This window comes from Canis lupus, chromosome 7 (assembly GCF_003254725.2).
Source record: "Canis lupus dingo isolate Sandy chromosome 7, ASM325472v2, whole genome shotgun sequence".
Classification (NCBI taxonomy): Eukaryota; Metazoa; Chordata; class Mammalia; order Carnivora; family Canidae; genus Canis; species Canis lupus.
This window is the reverse complement of record NC_064249.1, coordinates 51,170,045-51,192,564: the sequence shown is the minus strand read 5'-3', so window position 1 is coordinate 51,192,564 and position 22,520 is coordinate 51,170,045. Positions and strand designations below refer to the sequence as shown.

At 37.9% G+C, this 22,520-nt stretch overlaps 2 long non-coding RNA genes across 3 annotated transcripts in view; one reads left to right on the top strand and one right to left on the bottom strand.

Annotated features, from left to right (window-relative positions):
- Nucleotides 1-20,142, bottom strand: part of LOC112647834 (uncharacterized) — a 45,815-nt gene extending 25,673 nt beyond the window's left edge. The window contains exons 1-3 of the long non-coding RNA XR_003128508.3: nt 19,961-20,142; nt 6,813-6,964; nt 6,187-6,313 (exon numbers count right to left, since the gene is read on the bottom strand). This is a non-coding gene — a long non-coding RNA (uncharacterized LOC112647834). The remainder of the gene's footprint in view (nt 1-6,186; nt 6,314-6,812; nt 6,965-19,960) is intronic.
- The window catches only part of LOC112648252 (uncharacterized), a 236,473-nt gene that overhangs the window by 66,619 nt on the left and 147,334 nt on the right, over nt 1-22,520 (top strand). The gene's annotated exons all lie outside the window — the stretch shown is intronic.

Here is a 22,520-nt window from a genome sequence, read left to right as displayed (position 1 = left end):
AGTTTGTAAAATTTATTGATTTGTGCCCTTATGATATATGCACAGTACTGTGTGTATTTGTCACAGGAAGAATTCTAAGATGTTTCCCAAGATTCCAGACCCTTGTTGCACACACCCTGTATAACTTTCTCCCCTTGAGTTTCGTGGGACCTGTGATTATGAAAAGATAGTCATTCACTTGTTTGGGTTAAGCTAGGTTAAGATACCTGACAAAGATGATGGGATAGTTAATCTCATGATTGTGTTTCCTTATATAAGACTTTGTTGTATCTGATTGGAGAAAGATTCTTCAGCAGACTTTGAAGAAGTAGCTGTAGCTGCCATACTGTTGCTAGTACCTAGGAACTGAGAATGGTATCAAAGAGCTAAGAGTGAGTCCTAGCCACTAGTCAGCAAGAAATTGGGATTCTCAGTCCTCTAGCTATAAGTAACTTAATCTTGCCAACAACCAGAATGAGTGATAATAGTAGGAGCTCAGGCCTATGAGAGTCAGGTACTAATGCTGGGAAAACAAACATCACTGATCCTTTCTCTCCCACATTGGAATTTTTTGCATAAGATCTTTGTATTTAGATAAAATGAGTCACCTGAATATGAGAGTGTAAGTGAAGCTGATTCATGGAGAAAAAAAAATAGGGATTTTTCCTGATAAATAAAATTGGATTTGATGTTATTACTTAAGACTTACTAAGAATTCTGACTTTATTTTGTATTCCAGATTATTGAATGGAAACACATATAGATTATTAAATTATATTCATTAATATAATACCTCCATGACCCAATAAAACATTCTGAGAATTCTATGTAGTTGATGAGAGTCTGATTTAAACTTTGAATTAAGAAATGGTATGGCCCATTACAAGCTTCATGGATCCAGTGACAAATTAATGAGGTCATTAATGTGAGCCAGTTGGGCTTTATCCTGATGTTCAGAATCATGAAAATTTAGACTAGGACTGATAAGAGCCCTAGCTAGTTAAAGAGAGAGATGTGTATGTTCTTTCCTGACCCCTCAAACTGAAATTTTGGGTCTTTCTACTTCACATTGCCCTGTGTTAATTCTCTAACTATGTAACATTATCTAAGATTATTTGTGCATCTTTCCTTCCTTTCCCTTCCCTTTCTTTTCTTTTCCTGTTTCATTTTTTTCTTATTTGCTCTTTTTTTTTTCTCTTTCCTCAGCATTTCTTATCAAACCCAGTAGAATGGGGGTGTTGCAAGGGAAGCTCCTATTTATTTATTTTTTTTTTTTAATTTTTATTTATTTATGATAGTCACACACAGAGAGAGAGAGAGAGAGGCAGAGACACAGGCAAAGGGAGAAGCAGGCTCCATGCACCGGGAGCCCGACGCGGGATTCGATCCCGGGTCTCCAGGATCGCGCCCTGGGCCAAAGGCAGGCGCCAAACCGCTGCGCCACCCAGGGATCCCGCAAGGGAAGCTCCTAATGCATGGATTCCTTTTCTGTCTCATCCTCTGTTGTATGGTTAGGACCTGACACTTGGCTATCTGTGGAAGAGACAAAGGAAGCGGTGAATAAATGAATGAATGTATGACCTATCTCCTCTGCTAGTAAGACTTGGGCCTGTTTAGAGGGATAGCAGCTCCATCCAGTGCTGCCCATCTGTTCAGATTCCAGGTGGCTGACAGGTCTCCCTTCCTGATTGCCTTACCTCAGCCCCCCTGGTGACAGTGATAGAGTTGACAAGATGTCAGCCGACCCTTATTGATTATGCATGATCTCATTAGTAAAACCTCGGCCCAGTGTGACCTAATCCTTGCTGGGAAAGACTGTGATATATGAGGACCAGCACTTTGTCACTTGAGGTTAGGCAAACGGGAAGATCACTTACTACCAGTGGTACCCAAAGACATATGCCCTCATGCTTTGGGAAAGCAGCTAGGAGAGCAAAGCACACTGAAGCTATGTGGGTCAGAGAAGTCACTGAGAGCCCATCCTGGCTGTGAAGCTAGTTATTTATTTATGTTTTGTTGGCTGAAAATGCATCTGCTCTGGTAGTCCTGGGACACTTGTCCCAGTAAATAGCAAAGTTAGAATTGGGGCAGAAAGAGGCATGCTTGGACCAATCCTGATGATTTCCTTGAGGTCTGAGACTTTTATTCTCTTCAATAAAAAAAAGCATGTTCTAACCTGCCCTTTTCCTGCTCCTGTTCTCTGCCCCTCAGAAAAGCAACCTTGCCACCATGGGCTGGTGAGAGAAATCACTTAACACATGAGACCTCTGAGGACTATGGAACAGGAGGAGTAGCATAGAGGTCTCTGACTGACCAGATATCAGAGCCACTGCTAGCACCTACAGTGCCATTGTATGAATTATAAAAAGGAAATCCTTCTTCCTCCATCTGGAAGATCTGTAAAAAGATACTCCTTTCTCTAGACTGAAGCAACTCATTGGTCTGCCCCATTTGCACTATTTTGTGGAGCAGCTTTGTGCATTGCATAGACTGTGCAACCGTGGTCTTGAGTTCTGAGTTCTGAGCACAGTGTGCCTGGTCCAATCTTATCCTGGGGAACTTAGAGTTCCCCATCTGAATGAATGGCAGGGCATGCTGATCCACTGTAGACAGTGACTATGGAAACATAGTGTCTTGAAACTGGAATATTTCATCTGGAAGCAGACATTTGGTGCCATCCCTGCTGTTTGAGGCAACAGTCTTGGGGGGAAACAGTCTTAGAGAAAGCAATTGCCCCATTTAAGTTATTCAAAGAGGAATAGGGTAGCCTGAACAAAACAAATTCACCTCGAAAGTGCTTAGCTAAAGAAAAAAAAAGTGTGTCCAGGAATAAGGTGGCTTTCCCACTCTAACCACAATCATTTAATGTTATTAGAAAAAAACATTCCTCCCTTGTTTCTGTCATCCTCTTTATTAGTACTCTTCCCTAACTGACTCAGGGAAGAATCATAACTAAATATTGCTTATTAAATGCTTGGGTCAGATTGTCTGCATGTCAAGTGGAAGGGGTGGGCGTGCATTGGGGCCATTGTTGCTGAGTGAGCATTCTTGACTTTTCTGTGTATACCTCTGCAACACCCAGCCTTTAATAAGCATTGTGTTTGGTGCGCTTTTTAAAATGATTGAATTATGGCTTTTTATGGCTCTATAAAAGCCTTTATTAATTTTGGGAAGCTGCTGTATCTTCTGATCCTGTCCAGTCCCTGCCGGGAGGTTAAATTATTCATGTGGCTTCCAATTGGCTATGTTGATTGTGTTCTGAAAGGACCAACAAGCAGGACTCTTTGTTTTCCATGAAGGCTGGTGGGGAGGGTTATAGGGGGATGCAAGAAGAGTATGGGTATCCTGAAGGGCTTCACTGGAAGGGCCTCCTGGGGTGAGATGAGGAAGAGACCTCATGGTGGTCAAGGGGATTTTTGGATCAACTTCTCAGCCTATGGGAAAGGGACAATGAACTTCAACAGTGTCCCTTCTGGAGATGTGTCCACATGTGTATACTCATGTATATGCATGTGTGCTAGTTTTTCCTCTGTGGTTTTCTGTTGATGGTTCTGAATATGAGAATAAAATCTTGTTTTTATAGTGTTCTTTCTAACTTATAGTATGCTTTCAAAACATACTATCTCATTTTCATATTGAACCCCCTTAAATTATATGCACTGCCGAAATAACTATTTTTTCAATATTTATATCATAGATCATACAGTCTGTCAAGACAGTGGTATGGCCAAATGCTGCATAGCTTCTAAGAGGCTACTCTGAAAAGCAACTAGATCTTTGGTTCCAATGCTAGTGCTATTTCCATGATAGCTCTGTCCTCTTTGCTGCCAATTGAAGAGTTTGTGGAAAGAATGCTGTTTTGGGACACTTCCCAATGTCATTCCTCACTAAATTCTCCCCCACTTCCTATACATGTGCACACACACATGCACAAATGCACTTAGAGGTTAAATTTATCCATCTTCATCTCTTCTCACTTCTCTTACAATCCCAAACTCCTAAAAGGTTGCCCTGCCCTCATACATGTTATTCTTAGACCCTGTATCATGCTAATTACTCCCTTTTCTTTCTGTGCTGCAATCCTGCTGTTCTATTGATTCCTTCAAGGACCTGCTTGAAAGTCACCTCTCCCATGTTCCTTCCCTAAGTAACCTCATCTCATGCTGTGACCCTTCTTGAATCAGAAGAGATAGAGTAGAGCAGGATCAGAAAACCCATGTGTTAAAGTTGACTAAGTCTCTTCCCCACTATGAGGCTATAATCCATGAATCAGGACTACCCAGTCTGCTTCCCAACATTGTTATTAGGGGCAAATGAGATTACATTGAGAAAGGACTATAGGAACTACAAACCATTATGTACATTTTATACAATTATGACCCTTTGCTATGAGAAATAGAAAATAAATAACAGGGAGATCTAGAAGTTAGATTGTGTCATCAAAGACCCTAATAGTTCTGCTGGCTTTGGAAGAATGAAGGGCTGTGAAGATATTCTAGACAAGGGGAAGGCTGTGAGGGAAAGAGCAGAGGTGGGGGCTAGCATGGGAGATTGGTTTTGCTGAGAGACTGGCAGTTAACAGGAGATGCAGTGATGAGTTTCAAGACTGTTGGGAAGCTACAGGTGACTCTTCAGAGAAGCTTCTGAGTATAGGGTTTGAGTAAGAACAAAAAAACAAGGATCTAGGTAGAGTAAATTGGAAGAGCCCTTGGCTGGGGGACTAGGAGAAATCTTCTTATCAGGACTAACATAAAGCAGGTAAGGCTGGTTTGGTGCTGAGTTGAGCATCCTGATAATTTAGGGCTCCTCAGATATTCTACCAAGCTAGGAGGAGGGTTGGTTTTAGATGGGAGCAAAGCCGTATAAGTGGGGTAGTTCTATAATGTATGGGCTGCAGAATGACCATGGGGCAAAGCCAGGCCCTCCATCAGTGCAGTTCCATGAAGATCACAGTACAGAGAGAGCCATTTTCCCTGAGTGTGGTCTCCCTAACTCTCCACAAGCACATGCACATGCACATACACACACTGAATAGAGATAGCTCCATAGAGTGAAAGGAAACCTGGAGACAGGGCTTTGGAGAACACAAGGTCAGTTTAAAAATGACATTTTCAGTGCTTACTAGGTGCTAGTTCTAAAAATTTCCAGCTTTATTTTCAGCTACTCTATAGAACAACTGCTTTAGAGAGACTGTAGTTTCTTCCAATACTGCCAAGCCCTGTGTTTCTTCCTCCTGTTTCCATTTTGTCTCCTCTCACTCTTTCCCCACTTAGTTCTTGGTTATACTTGCTCTGTTACTTCCTATGTATAACATTTCAATTGGGCTACCTGCTTTTTAACCCCTAACCCTTTATGTGACCCAAATACTACTCAAAAGCTACTGCCTTCCTTAGTAACACTGAGAAGCTGGTCACTCTATCTCTGCAATCTGTCACTTGCTTGTGACCCATAGCCCTTTTCCCAGCATCCAACTTTATCCTGTGGCAACAGCCCTGGTTTTACCTGCAGAAATGAAAGATATGGAACACACCTTTTCACATTAGAATATTTGGTACAAATGAGTGTTGTTCAGGAATAATTAACATATGAAAAAAGAACCTAAATTTTTTTCCCTCCAGTACTCACTGAAGTCTAAATTATGCCAGGCAATAGGGACACGGAAATGTTGCAAAGCTCACATTTTCCTGGTGTTTAGATTCTAGTATGAGAAGACAGACAGTAAAATGACAAATATATCAGTTCTCAAATGATGGTATTTGTGACATCAGGGCAGAAATCAAATATTTCTAGCTTGGGTAGAAATCCTTTTTGTTTGGTTATAGCATTCTTCGCATGGGCAAGGTTGAGTGAGAAAGTGAAGGGATTATTGGGCAAGGAACTTTTCTGAGATTGAGAACATAAATTACACCATCATCTTCTTGCTCCTTACCCAGTTCTGCTGGTTACTCGTTTATAGATGTGTTTTATGTCAAATTGAGCCCTGAGAGAAAGCTAAAGCTTCAGCATAAAATGTGTATGTCAAATCGCAGTAAAAAGGTGCTTTGAGATTATGAATTCTAGAATGACTGTATGTAGAACTGGTCAGGTACAGGGTAAAGTTGTCTAGTCAGTGACTGCTTAGAGGGTTCCCTTTACGTCCTTCCCATGTTTCTGAAATTTAGAAAATAATAGGGTGTTTGGCAAGTCAAATATTTTGAGTCTGCTTACCAAATTCTTGTTCTAGGTCCTTTTATGAGGCAGTCATGCAGGAGAACATGGAACTGTAAAGGTCAGTTTGAGACTTGAAGGACAAGGAGGCCGCGCTGGCTCTACATGAACACTGAACATCTGCCAACTAAAACCAAAAGAAAATATTTCTTTCTAAAATGATCTAAGTCCTTAGGGGAAAAGGAGATTCATTTAAAGTCATTTCATTCAAAATACTCAATTTCAAAATTAATAGACACTGTGAGATAACACTTCTCAGTCACTCTCTTCGTCCTCTAGAAAGTCTTAGTGTGGACACAACAGAGCCAGTGAGAGCTGTTCTGCAAGTGCAGAAGTCCAGAGCTGGACAAGGTCTACTGGCAACACCTTTCAGAAGAGACACCAGAAGGAAAGGCACATTGAGAGAGAGCAAAGGACACAACCCCTTTTTCTTTACGCATGGCAAATCAATTCAGTGTCTTTCATTACCACCTGAAAACCGAATGCACATGCGAACAATAAACTTTAATCTGGTTGACAACAGTTTTTTAAAAAACGCACTGAAAGCAAGTTTCAGCAGCCTGACATACTTTATGACACTTATTAAAAAGACACACTTGTAAGTCAATTAACCTGGCCAATGGTACCTTTTAACTTGTTTTCTAAGAGGAAAGGCAGCAGCAAAAGGGCAAAGTTTCCATCTAGAAGGTTCTAAGTTGATTTCTTTCCTCTTAAAGTAAAGCCGGCTGGCCTGAGTTCCAACTAATATATAGGTCTGCAGTTCATCTGCCTCCAACACCTAAAAAGTTAAAAGGAAAAGCTTATGGGTACTTTTCTTGGTGTTCACATTTTATTCAAAGAAAAATTGAGGCCTTACCAAGAAAGAAAGAAATGTATGGTAAAATAGGTAAAATATGGGAGTTAAAATAGAAGTATGATGTACATTAGTCAGGAAACATTTGTACTAGAGTTTACAAATGTTTATATTGTATTAGAAATGCTTATATTGGGATGGGGGAAATCTATGTACTTTTAAAAATTGCTTCTAAAAACATGACCCGCCTCCTCCCAACCCCTAAAAAGTAACTAAATAAGATCTTTTCTGATTTCTTGTACTTTTTTGTTTTGTTTTTCACTTCCTTAAATTTTATGACACATGAAATATTACAAATTTATTGCTTCATGCTTTCTGAAAATGATTTTAAGTGCCATTATCTTAAAAGACCAATTTATTAAATTATTTAAATTCCATAGATCTGGCACCACAAAAGTAGTAGCTTCCCAGAAATGCTTGCTAAGAGTATTTTAGTTGCATGCAGTTTTTAAACACAAAATCAAATAAATTTTGGCCTTAGGGGAGCACTGTCTATATCTATCTGTCTAGCTAGGTAGCTACCTAGCTATCTAATTTTTTTTTTTTTTTGTACAAAAATGAGAACAAGGGTTTCAGTATATTCTTTGTAGTGAACTTCATGTTCTTGACTTTCGATCTAGTCTTGTCCTTCTGACTAAACTTTTAGGAGTTGGAATTGGAAAGGCTCTGGCAGAAGTGGCTTATTCCTACAGAGATTAAAAACAAGGGGAGGATTGGCCTATTTATTTAATAGGCCTAAAGGAGGACTAAAAAAGGATAAGAATGAGTTTAAAGAATTGAGCATTTAAAGATGAATTGGGTGCTACCTCATGGCCCTGTGATCAGAAACAGATGTCAAAATACACACTAGTTGACCATAGGCCATTGTGTCTATAAGCCCGGACCCCCAGCTACATTTACATTTATCTGAATTGAGGATGTAAAACACAAACATTCACATTTTTTTTTTCACATAGCCTTTGTAAACTATAATTGAATTCTTACTAATATAAGGTTTTGTGACAAAATCAGTTGCCTGCTGGGATGCAGTGTGGTGGACAGTTAACCCTGAAGAGTAGCCAACACTAAATGTGTTCATCTCATAGCCTAATGTTTATATTCCAGCCAGCCACTGAACCAGGTTTCCCTTTTCTCTCCTCCTATCAGCAAAATAGTGGAATTGTTGCTGGGTCAAGCAGTATTTCAGTTACAAGTTATTTTCAGTTTTTAGTGTATAGAAATACATTCTTGTAGACTTCAAGTTATCGTGGAAAAGAAAAAAAAAAAAGCAATTCTCAAAATCCTGCCTATTGAAATGTATATTTTTAACTATTGCTAGGATGACCTCTATTTCTAAGTTGTCTACAGAAGCCATAAAGGAAAAGATTGACAAATACAAATAGAAACTTTAGAATGGCAACAGTAAAAGCAAAGTTCAACAACAAATGACAGATTTGGAAAAAATGCATGCAACAGTTTTCAATAGTTTTAAATGATGAATATCTCTAATATGCACAAGCTTACACAAATGAATTATAAAAAAGGAAAAAACTTAAGGAATAAAAGTAATATGAAGAGATAGAAGTACCAACGTGCATTAAGTGCATGGCTAAGATAATCACAAAACAAAAATAATAAGATAGGATTTTAAATCTTATATTGGCAAAAATTAAAAGAACAATAATATTTAATCTCACCAAATAAACCTCTTTTCCATTATCGGCAGGACAGTAAGTTGTCAAACTTTTTTTGAAAGCCATTTGTAGTGTCTGTAAAAGTCTTAAATACATGTAAAAATTGGCCATATAATAGTACTTTCAGATGCCTGTCTTATATAAATTATCTGTAGAAATGGGTAAGATTTTTCAACTTCACATTCTTTGAAATAATGCACAATTAGAGACAACCTATTTGTCCATCAGTATGGGAAAGGAAAGCTGCATTAGAGCACATCTCTAGATGTGCTAGATGGTCTAGAGCCACCTAACAAAAGGAGGACAGTTCCATGTGCCATAGTGAAAGATTTTCATTATATTCTGCCAATTCTGAAGGTTAAAAAGACATTTTTCTCAATAGTATGCATTATATGAGCTCTTTCTTTTGGAAAACTATGAGTGAATAAGTGTATCTGTCTTTTCAAATAATCAGGGTTGTAAATGGGAATTTCTGCAGGGTGATGGGAGATTACTTTTTCTTTATCGTTTGAATGTTTTCTTGAGTCCCTACTACATTTGTAATTTAAAAAAAACACTATTAAACTTCTCTTTTCTCAGGGATATGTAAACTACTGTGAAAAAAAATCCAAATTACTAACTCCATTGTTCTTAAATCCAGATATCTCTTTCTAAAACTGCTTTTATTTTAGCAGCACAAATATCTACTCAGTCAACACTCTCCAATGCTCAGATATCATCCAATATGCTCTTGGTAGATCTCTCATTATTTTCGTATAGAGAAAATATGATACCTGAAGATGAAAATAAAAAACTCATACAGCTCTTGGAGTACTGTAGGTTTTGGAATATCCCAATAAATAACTGAGTTATAAACTAAACAAGTTTCTATAACTCTATGAGCATTCTTACCATTTTCTAGCAGACACACTGTACGTCATGCTCTTTTAGATACAAAATATGAATAGGTTAAGGAATCTGCACGAGAAACACAGTACAGTACTGCATCCTATACTCTTTAAGGATGGATGAACAGATGTCCAGTGAAAAAAAATTATAACCTGGGATAAATGTCCCCTGAGGTTTTAACAGAAAAATTGACTCAGGAGAGAGTGAAAATTCTGTAATGTTGTAATGAAATTCTGCTCCAACATCTGATATATTTTCATCAAAATATCTGGTGTTTTATTGAATAGTGATAGTGATAAAACATTTGTTTTGCTGACTAACTCAGGCAAAGAAGCATGAAAGAACTCTCATAGATAATAATAAATGTCTGTGTGCTTTTACGAAAAAAGAGTTTACAAGTACTTCTTTGTGATATTCCATTAGACACCTTTTCAAGGAGTTGCAGGAAAGTTAAAAAGCAAGGCATCTAGTATTGAAGCTGCTACTTTAAAGAAGCAGACAGAAACTAAGGATAGTGAAGTTGAAACTATAGAAATACTGGATAGGATGGAGTGATGTCTTTTGAAAATTTATTTTTAAAAAATCTACAGAATTGATTGTTAACAAAAGAAATGAAAAATGTCCAGAGTTTTAGATAACATTATACATACCCTACAGAAATCCCCAATAATGAAAAGCCAAGTTCTGGTTCAGACAATATATAAACTCTTTCTCCCCCCTCAGAATGTTTACTTACAACTACAGAAGAAAATAAATTGGAAATCTTTACTTTAAAATAGAAAGAATTTTGTTGTCAGTCAGTTCATGCTGCTGCATATATTCAGATCAGAAAGCAAAAAAAGTCTACGAGCTAGGGGCACTATTACAGTATTTGACTAAACTGAAAAATAAAGTGCTCAGTTAGAATTGGATGTCAGGAAAGATTTCAGAAATGCTGCAGCATGCAGACTGTTAATAGGATTGGGTCCAAGCAGCCACTGTTTTAAGGCTCCCTGTGTAGCTCCCAGTAAGAGGTCATTTATTTTGACCTACTCTATGTTTCTTTTTATAAAGTTTTGATTTCTCTGTTTGTTTTAATTTTACTTGTGTATCTTTTTTGCTATATTGATTAAAGTTGAATTGAGAGCTTTTTACTGATTGTGAGGCTGTGGTCCCTCCATGCCTGGATAGTGTTAGTGTCACTAGTCATTCTCTGATGCTGATGGGTCCTGTCTTCCTGCTCTAATGATGCTGGAACTGCATGTTTTGTGAGATCATCTAGTGAGCCAGAGGCAGATGGTGGGCTTTGAATCACTTTGAAAGGGTAGGGGTGACTCTCTATGACAGTCTTTCCAAGAGCAGAAACTTAAAACACATTAACAAATGAATTTGTATACATATTTAAATACTTTTGTTTGAGTCTCAACACTAACTACTTGCCAGATGCTAAATTAGCCTATAGTGACTGGAACCTCTGACCTTTGGGAACAGGAAAATCAGGGATCACACAGTTTCAGAAGCACTTCAACTAAATTTATTGCTGGAAAAAATAAGTGGTGATGTCATTCAGAACCAAACAAGGCCACTGAAGAAGAATGGTTGGAGCAGGCCTGGAGCAGGTGTGAAGAAAAAATGACAGTTCTGATTTCTAACTCCTAAGCTTAGAGAGCTGAATTTCTCCCTTTAGAAACAAGAAACAGCTCACCAGGTGGATTTTCTAAGCCCTAGTTTAAGGGGGGAAATAACCACAAACAAATAGCACCAAGCATTTCTGACAAATGGATGGCTCTGGCGCCTGAGGTACACAGGAAGGGAAGGGAAGGATAAAAATGGACACAAAAGTAGAAAGGGACCCAAAATGAATAATGAAGAATGAAAGCAATCTGAAAAGAACACCTGCTAGACTGACAACAGAAGAGGAACAGGAGAGCAAAGTAAGATAAATGCTCATCTTGGAGATATGTAAGATCGAAGGAAGGGAAGAAGAGGCAGGTATGAGCCAGTGATATAAATGAATTACACAGTAGCAGCCTTGTTTCAACACACACTTGAATCAATGCTATGCAAAGATCTATGATAACAGCCCCACCGTTTTGTCGATGTTCAAAATAAGCAAGAGTAATCAGGAGGAGTGATGGTAAGGCCTAGAAGTTGGGTCCATCTGTCTTTTCCTTTGCCAGCACTGTGGTTATTATTATTTCAGTAAAGCTGTCACTATTCAAAGTCCACAGACATGTGTCATTCTGTATAGCTGAGTTTCCTGATAGATGAATGTTCATCAATTTAAGGACTGAGACTTTATGTTAAATCTTTAAACTGATCCTTTGTTTTTAATAGATTACACGGTACTTTCTGGTTACTTATACTAATCACTTTTCTTCGGGCCCTGGCCAAATTAGACCCCAAAGTAGACCCCTAATATGTAGGTCTGTTTTAGACGCTCACTATATTGCTGTAGATTCTGTGCCTTTTTGTTTTATCTTTCATTCAATGCTAACTCAAGACTCTTCTGTTCTCATTTTTATTTTTCTTCTTTTTTTTATGGCATTTTAAAAAAGATTCTACTTATTTAAAGAGAGTGAGAGCATGATTGGGGGGGTGGGTTGCAGAGGGAGAGGGTGAGAGAGAATCTCAAGCAGATGCCCCAGTGAGCGCAAAGTCTGACTCAGGGCTCCATTGCATGGCCCTGAGATCATGACCTGAGCCGGAATCAAGAATCAGACGCCCAACCCACTGAGCCACACAGGCACCCTTCATTTTTATTTTTCAAATCACTTCACTTATCCTAGATCTCTCTGTGATTTTAGTTTCAAAAGCTCTTTTTTTTTTTTTTTTTTTTAGTTTCAAAAGCTCTTATTAGCCCTTTTTTATATAGTAAATTGTTATTGTTATTTCTTTGCTATCTTTGCTAAGCCATCCATCTCTTAATAGTTCATTGCATCTTTGAGGAGAGAGATCACTAATTCATGGAATTTTACTAAAAAAGAGGAATTTAGCAGTTGTCTAATAGAACTGGATTGTTTTACAAATGAGGAAAATGGGCTCATTTGCTAATTTGCTGAATGCCACACAGCTAATTAAAGGCAGACCAGAAACTAATATATAGATATCCTGAAAGCTTCTGTAGTGGGTACTTTCTACTGTAAAATATCAGTTGATAACCTGCAACTTTTCTGTTTTACTTTAGAAGAAAGGCAGTATACAGTATAAGAATGATCTTAAGCTGTGGAGATATATTCAGAGACTTAATTATCCCTATTTGTAAGATGAAGACTATAGTATATGACTCCTGAGATTTGTTATGATTGTGTCGTGAGCTTATTTTGAGCCTAATACATATTTGCCCTTAAGACTTTTCTAGAGGTTTGGAAAGGGACACAGTTGCTTTAAAAGGAGTGAGAATTTTTTTTTTTTTCTTTTTAAAGTAGGCTCCACACCCAGTATGGAGCCCAACACAGAGCTTGAACTCAGGACTGTGAGATCAAGACCTAAACTGAGAGGGAGAGTCAGATGCTTAACCAACTGAGCCACCTAGGCACTCCTGATAGGAGTGAGAATTTATTTCCACTTGGTAATAAATCTGGTATCTTCAAAGTAAAAACTCATTTTTGGAAGAAAAAGATGAGGCCTTCAAGAGAGATACAAGTATTACCAAGAAGAGAAATGATCTGCAAATTAATTATTTTATATCTGTCACTCTGCTGTTCTCTATTCCACCTTCCATTGACCCATTTCTGAATGATAAGGAGAAGGGGAAAAAGAAATAAAATTTAAAAGTTCTGTTTAAAGTTCTTCTGAGGCAGGTCTGGGGTGTGCTAGGCAATGTGAGCAGATTCCCAGCTCAGTGTTCACCACAGTGGTGGTGAGGACATCAGCTGCTCTTGCAAGTGATGCACATTCAACTTTGGGTATCAGTGTTCCTAGTGCCATTAGGAACTAATGTTGTGGCATTATTGCCCTCTATAGAAACATCATTTCCATTGGTAGAGGCACTGGCAGCCTTGGTCACAGATACCACTACTTTATATCGCTCATTCATTCTTCTGAAATCAACTGAGTATCCTTTATAGGCCAGGCACTCTCAAGATATTAATGATGACTTCTGCCTCATTATTTTATGTGAGGTACACAGAGCCAAGTAAGCAGTTGCTGATGGTGCAGTGCAGGTACTGGTAATGGATGTACCAGGTGCCATGGAGGCCCATCTTATAGGCTTGGGAGTGGGCTATAAGGGTAGAGCATCTTCAGTGAGGTGAAATAACCTCATTGAAGGTGAACCTTAGGATGGTTGGAGACAGTCCATAGGGAAGGCTATTCTGATGGAGGAAAGAAATGTATACTGATGCAAAAAAAAAAAAAATAGAATATAGCATCTGTAGATAACTTAAGGAAGCATAGTATGCTTAGCAAATGGTGGTATGATGAAAGATAAGGCTAGAATAGTCAAGGGCAAATTTTTGAACTCTATTCTGAGAAAAACCAGGGCATCACTAAAAAGCTTTAAGGGAAAGCAAGGCATAATCAGATTTATGTTTTTTAAAAATTAGTACTAATATCATGTGGCTAAAATAGATTGGAAAACTATATATTAGGAACTGCTCTAGTCATCAAATTGAGAGATGCCCATTTAGGAAGCCTTAGCTGTGATTCAGAACATAGAAAATGGTGATGTGGGGCACAGTTGTGGTAGTGAGGTTTTGAGGAGATAGTTATGTATATATTTTAAAGTCATAGTAAGATTGGTTGATCCATTGGATGCAGAGTATGAAGGGAAGCTAGGAGTCAAAGAAGATACTGAAGATGGAATTGACCTCTTAGATAAGGTTATTGAGAAGATAAGACGTGGAATGATGGACTAAGAGTATAAACCAGATAAAGAGGGAAGTAATGTCAAGAGAGTGATTGTAGATAAAGAGCTTAAAATAATCAGAAGTCTTATTGTGAAGAGGCATTTAAAAGTAGAAAAGAAACTGAGAAGACAGAAGGCTGTGACCTTCTGGTTTGTGGGGCCAAAGTGGGGTGATAGGCAAAGTGAAAGGTGATTGCCCAGGAGACAAGTCACTATGAGAAATTCTCAAAACTACCTGGGAGTACAATTTAAGGGAAGAGATTTGAGTTCTTCTGCTTATGTACTGAGGTAGGGCCAGAGAAAATTGATGTGTGTTATCATGGCCTTATCTTAACCCTCTTCTAGAATGGCCCATAGGACAGTTAACCAAAAGTAAACTTTCTGGTGTAAGTGTTTAATAACTGTTAGCCTCTTTCCTCTCTTCCCACTCCTTACCTCAAGAAACAAAGTTCAAGGCTAAAATTTCAATAGACAGTCAATAGATTGTTTTGATTTATGATTCATTGGTTGATTTAGAGACAGAAATGAATCTATGCTTCTATGGCTTAAAAAAAGTGATGAATTTTCTTAGTCTGGAATTTTGGTTGGTTATTTTGTGTCAAAGTAGTTTGATAAATTTTTTTTAGTCTTTTCTGGAAGTCTCACTTTTTTGGGGGTGAGTTAAAAACAGTCTTGGTAAGATATAGAAAGCTGAATAGATCTTGATTCTTCATTTGGAGATTTTCATGTCAAAGGTGTTTGTGTAGATTAAATGATAAGGCATTTGGAACAGAAGCCAACTCAAACTTCCTCCTGCTACACCTTAAGTAATACAGAATGATTAAGAAAACAATTCAAAACAAATAAAACAAGGAGAAAACACTAAGCCATGTTTTAAGATTCTAGGAAGCAAAAGAAATGCTGACACACGTGCATACACCATACACATGCGTATGCGCATATCCTTTCTGAAATGCGTAAGAGAAAACTTTATATAGAACTCCAATCTCAAATGCTCTTTGGAAGTTCAGCAAAAAGGGAATCCATTTTCATCTCCAGTCTTTTTGTCAGATTCACTAGGGGTGGGAGTTGAACACAGATATAGACTCTGAGGTGTTGTTCAGTAGTTTTTAAATTTTTGTTTTCTATGCCTGGGTCTTTCACTCTCAGATCCTCCAGCAAACACTGCCATGCCACTTTATGACATTTCTTCCTTATAGAAAAGTTATTGAGGGATAGATGATGGCCTATTAAATTTCTCCATTGCATAAAGAATGGGAATGTCTCCAAAGGCCAGAGAATGATGATAATAGTTAATATTTTTGATCACTTATCTGTCAGTCACGGTTCTAGGTGCTTCACATAAATCTTCCCATTTAATCCTCATAACAAAAATAATAGGCATTATTATTTTATCCATTTTATAGATGAAAATCTGAGGCATGGAACATGTAAATCCCTTACCCAAAGTCTTATAATTGCAATGGGATAGAGTCAGAGTTGGACTCAGATTGTCAGCGTTTAGAGCCAGAGAGTACTCTCTGATTCACTAAAAGAACATCTCTAGTTTAAGAAGCCACTAACCTAGCTCAGATGTGTTTGAAGTATGGTTTCTTAAAGTCCCAGTTACTTCTGGGTGGACTAATGATAGAGTTATTCATTATAAGATTCAGTTGTCAAATTCAAACTCAGTCACTCTGAGGAGTACCAACATATAAGAGGCATTGACTCTAACATCAAAGGATTCACAATCTAGCTGTGGAGGCTCCAGAGCTCAGTAGTTCCGAACACATACTTTTGAACTCATGGATATATTACCTTTAAGCTTGTTGAGCCCATTCCTTTTACTTATTAAGCCAGGTTTTTTTGTTTTGGCTTTTTAAGATTTATTTATTTATTTTAAGGGGGAGGGAGGGACAGAGAATCTCAAGCAGACTCCTCACTGAGCACAGAGCTCAATCCCACAACCCTGAGTTCATGACCTGAGCTGAAACCAAGAGTTGGGGCTTTTAAGTGACTGAGCCACTCAGTCTTACTAAGCCAAATTTCTTTTAAGGTTTGAGAAAAACAAACCTCAAAATATTGATGCAAGATTAAATGAGATGATATATAAAGAACCTTTTGCATAATGTCCGGCTTTTATAAACTATAGCTATTATTAGCTATTATTGTTGCTGTTGTATTATTTACACTTCTAAAAATATAAGCAATAGCACAAGGCATTCTATGATAAATTGCAAGCTGGTGGTTTGTACAGTACATGTTCTAGGGATCTGAGCTCTAATCCTCTCTCTTCCATAAAGTTTTCCCCCAGGGAGTACATGGAATAATTTTAAGAAATACTTGCAAAGGGTGAATGGATTGAACATTCTCCATCTGAAATGATTTTTCAAACCTCTACACTTGCATCTGTTTAGTGCCCATAGTGTCTTGTTCTCTACGCCTTAGAGTCATATTGTGCTTTGTAACTTATCTTTTATAGGTAATCTTTTGATACTATTTAACTGTTAACCAATTTAGGTCCAGTCTCCCAAGTGATTTATTCATTCCCAATGAAAAGGACTGTAAATTCATATTTTGTATATTTTACAATGTTTATTACATGGCACTGCACATTGTAGGTACTAAAAATATATTTGTTACTTTTTTCTATTTAATTAATTTGCCTGAATTTGATTTTATAATAGATCTAGGAGGATTTTCATAGGCAGATAATGCCTTCATTCTTTTATGAATATAATTATACAATTCCATCATAATTTTCCCAATGGAGATTTAGAGGGAGCGAATTGTTCTAGAATGGATGAGCTGCCCTTTAAAATAGAAATGTGCAACTTAACATAGGTGATTACTTACTACTAAAAGAAAAAGAAAAAAAAACTTAGAAAAATCTAACATTTAAAAATCTTTACTTTTTCTCTAAAATAGCGTAAGATACTATTAAGAGAAACCGTTTTTAAGCATTTTTTTTTTTTTTAAGATTTATTTATTAGAGAGTGAGTGCGTGCATGCAGTGGAGGGACAGAGAGAGAATCTTCAGACTCTCTGCTGAGTGCAGAGCCTGATGCTTTCCTCCATCTCATGACCCATGAGATCATGGCCTGAGCTGAAATCAAGAGGCAGGTGCTTAGCTGACTGAGCCACCCAGGTGTCCCTAATTTTGAAGACTTAAAACTTCTTATATAAAATCAGTGGTAGAAGTAAATGTTTTATGCTTTGTTCACCATTAAACCTTTGAAATTGGCTGTTCTGGGAGAAAAAGCATATCAGTATGTTTATATATTGAATGGAAAAGTCTTGAGGCTCTGTCTCTATAAGGAAGAAACAATGAAAAAGAAATTAGCCAGCAAGATAATAGTGCAGACTGCTCATCTCTATCAGTTAAGCCCAGATAAACTTAGTTTTATTTTATTGTTTTTATAACTAGTATTATTTTGGCGTTAGCAATCATTTAACAAATATTTTTCATCATTAATATCTATAATAACTCTATCAAAGACAGTGAAGTGGAGAGTGGCAGAGAGTAGCTATAGGAGACATGGAACCCTGAACTGACTCTTGAGTTTACAGGCATATCGGAAAGGTGACTTTTGGGATAGAGCCATGTATGCTTATGATTGATGAGGAAATAGTGCTGGTGTGGATTAAGCAAGCAGTGGTTTATTGGAATATCTACTTAGAACAGCTAAAACATAAACTGAGCTTCACTAAATAATTTGTCAGCTTGTTTGACTAATTTCTTTACTTGATTTGTCAAAAGAGACTGAAATCAAACAAACCAGACCAAAAGATTGCTCCATTTCCTATATAGTCCATGGGCAGAGCTTTTGCCATTTATTTGCCATTAACACAGCCTACAACAAATTGGATAGAAAGGAAATTTTAATTCTTTACCTAATTTATCCAAACTATATAGACACTTAGCTTTTCAGAGTAATAGTTTCTTAGTCTATTTCATTAATTCCAAAGGGTGCTGAACTGTTTCAGGATAAACCTGGGGAGAAATTGTGCTGCTTATGGGGATTTTCTGTTGTTCTGTAAACAGAATACACAAGAGGGACCAAACTCAATGGTGATTGATGATATCAGAGATACCACAGGTCCATGCTAGTGAAAGTGCTTTGTGGCAAGGGTTCTAGTGTCTTTGCTATACATAATCATACTACAAAGGGTTTAGATATTTCCCACTCTGTTAGTAAGGAAAGTTTTCCAAGAATTAGTGTTTTGAATGGGAACAACATATTCAATCGTAGAGAATGCATCCATGTACGCAAATATGCAAAAGATGATTTATTTAAAATTACACTTTTTGAGACACTTGGGTGGCTCAGTGTGTTAAGTGTCTGCCTTTAGCTTAGTTTGTGATCCTGAGTCCTGGGATCAAGCCCCATGTTAGGATCTCTGCTCAGCTTCTGCTCTACCTCTGCCCCTCCATCCTGCTTATGCACTCTGTGTTGCTCTCTTTCTCTCTAATATATTTTAAAAATCTTAAAAAATAGGGGAACCTGGGTGGCTCAGTGGTTGAATGTCTCTCTTTGGCTTAGGTTGTGATCCTGGGGTCCTAGGATTGAATCCCACATCAGGCTCCCTACAGGGAACCTGCTTCTCCTTCTGCCTATGTCTCTGCCTCTCTCTGTGTGTCTTTCATGAATAAATAAAATCTTAAAAAAAATCTCAAAAAAATTAAAAAAATACATATATATTTTTAGAGAGAACATACTTGGGTGTGGGGGTTAGGGGTGGGGTGGGGTTACATTGGGCCAGAGGGAGCAGGAGAGAGAGAATTCTTAAGCAGGCTCCATGCCCAGTGCAGAGCCTGAGATGGGGCTTGATTTCACAACCCTGAGATCATGACCTGAGCTGAAACCAAGAGTCAGACACTTAACCAAATGAGACACCCAAGTGCCCCCAGATACAAGTTTTTTTTTTTTCTTCTTTAAAGGTATCATTTATTTTTTTGAGAGAGAGAGTGAGAGAGCATGAGGAGGGGGAAGGGGCAGAGGGAGAGGGAGAAGCAGATTCCCTGCTGAGCAGGGAGCCCAATTCCGGACTTGATTCTAGCACCCTGGGGTCATAACCTGAGCCAAAGGCAAATGCTTAACCTACCAAGGCACCCAGGTGCCCCAGATGTAAGTTTTAATGAGCATTTACCTTATGGTGATTCTAAGATACTAACTCTGGCTCTGGAGATAAATTTCCATGCTTGTTTTAGACTCAGCCAAGAACTAACTAGCATCTTAGCATCTTAGTATTAGATTTGAAGTTTGGACCTAACTGATCCGTACTCTTTCTATATTTCTCAGATTACTTAGAATTAAAGTGAGGAGGTTAAATGCAATCAAAATACAAATAACAATAAATCATGTCATGACTTAGTCTGTTAAAAAGCAAGAGAAGGGTATATAATTTGATACAGAGGTGTTTAAGTGTGTGATGAAGGCTTAGATTTTTAAACCAGATCCTACAATAGGCAAGAATACCAGAAAATGTAATTTTTTGTCTCTTCTCACTTTTTTGGGCATGATTAGCAATTGTAGAATTTATCGTACATACCATAAGTGCTTGGCCATTAAGTGGATTACTTGTGGAAAAGACAAATGTGAATATAAATTAGGATAGGAGAAGTCAATGGGAATTTGGAAACTGGAATCAGCATTTTATCCTTTCTCCATTGAGATCACATAAAAATGAGTAAGCACATCCTACTTTCCCCTTTCTCTGCATCCTGTCTTAGCAACATAAATACTAATTGGTTGCTATGGTGATCTCAAGCTTGTAACTAAAACTGAGGTATCTAGGTAACAGTGTCTGAAGGTGAGAATGATGAATGCTTCAACTCTGGAGTTTTGTAGGGAGATGGTGCTGAAGTATAAAAACTGGCAAATGTAGCCTCAGCTCCAAAAGATTGGTAAATTTGTTAATTTTATCCCCATCATTTCTGACTACATCAATTCATCTACCTACAGAGGCTGGATTGCCTTCATATAAGTTGGTCTCTGAAGTTGACAACTTCCATAAACTTGCAGTCAATGAGAAATACCAGTTATGGGCAGAATTTAGCACTTAATACACTTTTTATTTTATTGCTGAAAAGGGTTCAGCAGCACTAAGATGATTTAAGCCATCAATGAGATGCAGTGGAAACAGCCTAGTAAAATCATAGTCAGTCTGTGCCTCTTCTCCATGACTCATGGGCTTATTAAGAAATCTCATTCTTTAGGGCCCAAAGGATGAACAACATTCCTGCAAGTCACGACCTCTGTGCTCTAAGCAGTGGCTGCCACCAATCAGTTGCATACGATGCCATGCAACCTTTCCAGGTTTCTGCTTCCTCTTTCATGAAGGGGATGATAACTGGGTCCTCCTACTAGGGCTGTTATGGAGATTAGGGGTTGAATTTTTCTAAAGCATTTTGCAAATACAAGTGTTCTATCAATTCTAAATGCTAACCATGGCTTTTTTATTTCATTAGCTCTTCACATTTGAAAGTTATAAGGACAGCTCAATAGTTTGAACAGCTCAAAAGAGAACTTGCAAAAAAAATGTATATGCCTAAGTATAGGTGTGTATATATATATATATATATATATATATATATATGATGTAATGTTTACTTGTTTATTTAGTGAGCATCAGAATGTTGAGTAAGACTTTCTATGATTTTAGAATTGGCAGGCAGTTTAAAGAGGACTGACACAGTCACCATGTAACAATTATGTGGCTGGAAAATTTTTTAGATCTGTTTAGAAGCAGAACAAGTTCAGCTACCCCCATCATGCTGCCTCCCCTCTCCTCCCTTAGCCTATGAGAGGAAGACATGGGGATTATCTCAGACATAAGGAAGAGAGTGCCGTCATTCTTCTGTTTTTACCTGAAATCAAGGGAAATGGGGAGGACATGCATCTGCCCCAATGGAATTTTAGTATGAAGCTCAGTAGCTCAAAGGGAATTGCTTCCAGTGGCACACAATGGGAAAAGACTGCCCTTTCTTTTTAACTTGTTGGACATATGTGTGAGCTGGGTCTTCTATGACTATTTTAACAAGGAAAAATAGAATTGGAGAGGACAGAAAGGAGAAAAGGGCCTCAGTGAACAGTCTCTATCTCTCGTCCTACTGTTTGACTTGACAAAGGTATAGAAGTTTACCTTGGCAAAACTGGAGGAATGAAAGCTACTTATATTTCAGCTATTCTGCCAGTAAAAGAGCTGACCACTGGGCAGGGGGGTTCTAGCAGCAAGAGGCTGTGCGGTAGACTTACATGGCTTATACAAGAGAGGTCTGGTGAGGGGCACCTGGGTGGCTCAGTCAGTTAAGTGGCTGCCTTAGGCTCAGGTCATGATCTCAGGGTCCTGGGATCCAGCCCTGCTTTGGGCTCCCTTCTCCTCCCTCTGCCTCCTTTTCCTCTCATGCTCTGTCTCTCTGTCTCTTTCTCTCTTAAGTAAATAAATAAAATCTTTAAAAAAAGACAGAGGAGGTCTGGTGATATTACATCACCCTGGCTCATTTATAGCAGAGATCTCTACAGTGAGGAGTTCAAATGGGATCCCCCAGAGATAGAAGGAGAAAACTCCAAATAAAAAGTTGATCCCATTTTTCAAATCAGAATATACATTACAGGACACAAGAAACAAACATGTATATATGCTGTGATAGCTAGGATATAGTTATCAGTTGGACTTAGGTAAAGTAAGGGATGGTCAAAATGATAAGAAGTCAGAGTGAAATATGACCCGGAAACTTAAAAGACTGACTTAACTGAGTTTAGCAAAGAAATGTCAAAACTCAGTAAATCAGCTATATATTCCTAGTACAATGAATATTTTGCAATGGATATTTTGAACATGCTTCTGACCCAGTTATTTAAACTGGCACTCTCATCTTTTAGTGTTTAACCAGTTTGATAATCTTCATTGTATCTCTGAGAAATAAAACAGCCAGTGGTCTGTGTGTAAATAAAAAAATTTCTTCTGAAAAGTGGTAATGATACATGCTTAATATATAAGAGGTACCACAGTCAGACGTTTACAGAGTTTATGTTATTTAATGCTCACAGAAATCATATGAGATTAGTACTATTGTTCCCATGTCATACTGAAAGAAACTGAAGCCCTG